Below are 4,716 nucleotides of genomic sequence, written 5' to 3' on the forward strand. Positions count from 1 at the left end.
ATTAATTTAATATGCTTTGAAGATCTATTGATCCGTATTTTTATTATAAAGTATAAAAGTTTGTTTACGTGTTGTATTTGGGAAGCGGTTTTCGATCAGAGGAATATTGTATGTTGACATGTTATATCTGTGACTTTTTTTATTAGTTGGACCACCCTGATTCAGAATTCGTGCTAATTCGTGGAGATAGGGAAACATATTCAATAGATACTATTTCGTGTAATTGGAATAATGAAAACCTAAATTTGAATGCATTTTGATAGCTGGGTTCAAAGAGCAAAAATCATGAGAAAGCTAAGTGTCGTTGGCAGAACATTGAACTTTCTGCTTGGTACAGAATCCGCCTTCACCATTCGAAGAAAAAGACTTCAATCAACATTGAACTTTCATCTTGCACATGGGAGTCTAAACATCTAATCCAAACATCAGCAAGAGAAGTATATGTAGAGAAACTAAAACATATATACTGCTTCATGATAGATTCAGACTTTTAGAAAAATGGCAACATGTGATCGCAAAACAGGATTTTTGAACAGTAGTATCTTACTTATATAGAGGGCTGAGGGGGAGCCGTGCAAAACCCCCACATGTAATGATGTAACTGCTTTTGTGAGTAAATACAAAGTAAGTGGGAGCCTCTCCCACTGTCGTTCACGTTAAAAAAAAGGATTTTTGAACACTGTAAGAGTATGCCAATTCTGAATTGTTAACCAAAGTATACAAAATAAGGTTCCAAACAAGCTGCTTATATCTCAATTCTGAACTGTTGTTGACCAAAGTACAAAATGTTTTCCAAGCAAGCACGTGGTGTCGCAGCTGACCGAATTACCAAGCATGAATATAAGAGTATACTAAGTTTTGACCAAGACATGGTCTCACACAGCAGTATATGACCAAGCAAGTTGGTCAAGTAGTCAGCAGAAAGCCAGCAAACAAAAAAAAGTAGGCTATTTTGTACCAACACAAAGCACACAGTCGACCACCCCCTCCATGCCTCCATGTAGCATCCAGTTTGAACCTGTAGCATGCAGCCAAAATAATTCAAAGCACGAACAAGAAAATAGAAGAGACATTTTGTGCTACTTTTATCACTAAATTTCATATCTGATATGAAAGTGTCAACCCAACATAAAAGAAAGAATGCACAAAACATAATTGAAGAACAGAAAGATTGAACAACAAATTATACTAGAGATAAAAACACATCTTGCAAATTGAATATGGAAACACAAGAACATATTGCTCCTAACCTCAACTATTCTTCGTTGCTCGAAGCATTATTAGCATCCACTATTGTCCCCTCAACGTCTCTTCTAACCCAATGTTGTTCATTGTTCTTTCTTTTCAAACTCTCTTCAAGCTGTGAAACATGGAATGGCTCATTTTCTGTCTGCGCTTCCCGTTCCAAGTTGCCTAAGTCATATACATCTCTAGGCTTTGGCAACTTCATTACCACATACCAACCTGGATTCAATTCATCTTCCACATAGAACACTTGATTCGCCTGGTTAGGGAAAATAAAAGGCTCATGCTCAATCTTTTCTCCTTTGTGTATTAGATGTGAGAAGTTGACAAGTGTGTAACCGTACTTGTCTTTTTCATTCCTGTTCCTGAGAACACATTAACCCATTCACATTTAAACAACACCACTGAAAACTGTCCAGAGTAGTTTAGCTCGACAATATCAATTACCCTCCCGTAGTACGTCACATCACGTAAAACAGGATTGGCATCATGTGCTGAATCATAACTAGAAGTTTTTGCAGTTACCATGACTCCACTATTTTGTGTCTCTTTATCCAAGCGTTTAGGCCTAAAATGGTAGCCTCGGGAGTTGAAAGCGCAATATCTTTTGGCTGCATTAACTGGGCCCAGGGCGAGCAATCTAATATCCTTTTCCACAAAGGTACATCTGCTTCTCTCATCAAGTCATAAAAGGCTTGGGTTTCAGGATCTGGCCTATGTTGTGGAGGGTTTGGGTCATCAAAGTCATTCACTTGAGACCCATTATATATGTTCCCGAAAACATCATGTACTAGCTGGCGCATATTAGAGTTTATGCCTTCCTGTTTTGACCTTTTTTGTTTGTTAGAGGAGATGTATCCTGCAGTTTCACCATGACAACCCCAAACAGCGTATCCAAGTAGCATTCCATCACACACCAAATGATCATATACGGTGTCCCGCTTCAACAAGTTCCTATTGACACATTTGACGCATGGACAATGGATCTTGGCATCCGAACTTTTTCCAGTGTATGCAAAAGCAAGAAAACCATCTACGCCAGCCAAATAGTCTGCACTTGGTCTAGGAGAACACAATAACTTTTTCATAGTTGTTAGATCCACCGCCTCCATGTTAAAGTAGCAAATATCATTAGTGAATTTATTATAGTGCTAAAACAGTTGAAATTGCATTGAACCATCGTTACTTTCCAACAGCGAGTTTATAATACTGAGCTAAGCCAAAGTGGACATCATATTCTACAGTATGCGTTGTGACTACGCTCCAAATGCAAGATTTCACTTGCAGCTCTAAAAGCACAACAAGGCAAATGGAAGGCACCTTTGATTGAATATCTAGGTAAACTGAGCTTACTCACTGCTGAACATTCAGAGTGAGTGCTGTCAACTTATCTTTTTTGCTCAAGTAATGTGCCGGATAATTCAAACCTCGTATGATTTTCTTGTTAGTGCAGAGTACAAGGATGAAACCTTACAACTATGCCTTTGACAGCTCAAGTAATGTGTCAGCTTAATTTTTCACAAGTTATGGAAAACACGATTGGCACTGTGTGAAGGTTTTGTTCGAACTATGTATATTGTTTATTGTTTGACACGATTGACACTTTGTGAAGTTTTAAACTGACTCAACGCATCTGACGACGGCAATGAAATTCTGAACATTATGATCTAGCAATATACCCAGTACTACTATGAAATGAGTCGTGTGTTCCTTTAAATAAAAAATTGAAAAAGAGGCACAACAGCGAGTTCTGAAGCTCTAGCGGCGCCCGCCACCAGATTGTGGAGAACCAGCGTCCAAGTAATGGTCGGCGGAGGCGAAATCCTGCTCTTCCGCCGTCTCCCAGTCTCCCGTCCGTGGACTCCAGCGACAGCTCCTACGGACGGCGGACGAGTGGATTCGAGCGGCTATAGGAGGCGGCGTGGGCTGTGGACTAGAGCGGCCGGTGGAGGTATGGAATCGAGCGGATGCAACGCTGAGTGTGGACTCAAGCGGCGGCGGCACAGCCTCCCTGTGGCCGCGATGCGGCCAGCAGCCAGCGCTCGGGTCGGGCGGCGGCGGAACAGGGGATCGAGGTAAGAGATGAGGAACGAATCAATAAAGTGTTTTCTTTTGTGGTGTTTTCTTTTTGGGAAATTATTATACAACTCGACCGGCTGATTGAAGCTTCGTGTCGGTCGTGTAAGGAGCCGTCCAACTCTAATCGTGCGTGCGTGTGCCCACCTCCCAAAGCTGGTTGCCACGTCTCTTTTCTCTACAAGTTTATTATATCCCGTACGTGTCAAAAAGAGATTTCTTATCCGTATACACACAGTACAGACGTAAGCATTCATATACACGTGCATACACTCACCCTATGAACATACACACACACATCCTACCCCTATGAGCACCTCCGAAAGACTGAGCCGCCATATCATCTTGAAATTTACGAAGTCACCGTACGCACCTCGTCGTCAACGGGAACGTCTCCTCCCACTGAATGCACAACGCTAAAAATCCTGAAAGTCCCTTTAATCATCCAACCACAGATTGGTTCATATAGCAGTTGTCTTTTATCATGTATGTACGCGTTCTTGTATTATTGTGCGACTCATATACATGCCAATCACACATAAGTAATCGATTGGGACCAAATTGTATTACAAGCAAGTACATTTATTTTAGTATAAGTTGACTAAAAAATGGATTTGGGTCGATCGAATTTCATGGGAAGGATGCGTGGCGAAGCACGAGGTAGTCGACTATGGCACCGAGGCAAGTTATAGCGAGCCATGGAGACACCGACAAGACCTTGGCCAGGAACAAGTGTAGCGCGCGACATCGGTGAAGGCAAGTTTGAAACTTGACAGTTCTGATGAAAGGGGGTGCAGGCCCGCTGGAAAAAATCTAGTGGTTCCCTGGTTTAAAGGGATGACCGGGGACGGTGGTGAGGGGAGGCCGGGGCTACAAGGCTGGCGTGGGAGCACCACGGGCGATAGAGGCTAGCGATTCATCCAAGGGTCTATGGCGCGGTTCAGTGAGGAAGATGAACAACAAAGATAGGATGTTGTACAATGCCATCTGGGCATTGATTTTGCATTAGACGACTCAAAAAGTGAATCAACTGATCGAAAAACACCTTGTAATGGAAAGATCGCCAACCTATCCTTTATAAAAAAATTGATCAAAATAGAACAGTTAGCATGACGATTTCCTGACTGTCTACTACAGCAAGTTTTGCCTCGCTCCAGCGAGGGAGGGGCGATGACAGCGGCGCATCTTTGACTCGCTTCAGTGCTTATAGGCGTCTCAGTGCCTTATTTCTATTCCATCAATTAAATCACAAACACAACTTGGTAAATATAAAGCAATCATCGGTTGGGAGGTTCCTTGCTCTCTCACCGTCGGAGTCCCATGGGAGCACTTGTACTTCACCTGTCTTCTCATATTGAAGTAGGCGCAGGGGCTTCCTCCCTCATTCAAAGTCTC

At 42.4% G+C, this 4,716-nt stretch overlaps 1 long non-coding RNA gene across 1 annotated transcript; it reads right to left on the reverse strand.

The window, feature by feature from the left end:
• Positions 1-737: 737 nt before the first annotated feature.
• LOC119322116 lies at positions 738-3,319 on the reverse strand. The gene is made up of 3 exons (XR_005155418.1): positions 1,465-3,319; positions 1,251-1,360; positions 738-1,018 (listed from the first exon to the last, which is right to left on the reverse strand). It is a non-coding gene; the product is annotated as an uncharacterized LOC119322116 (long non-coding RNA).
• Between the last annotated feature and the right edge of the window lie 1,397 nt (positions 3,320-4,716).

Source organism: Triticum dicoccoides, chromosome 6B, assembly GCF_002162155.2.
Source record: "Triticum dicoccoides isolate Atlit2015 ecotype Zavitan chromosome 6B, WEW_v2.0, whole genome shotgun sequence".
Lineage (NCBI taxonomy): Eukaryota > Viridiplantae > Streptophyta > Magnoliopsida > Poales > Poaceae > Triticum > Triticum dicoccoides.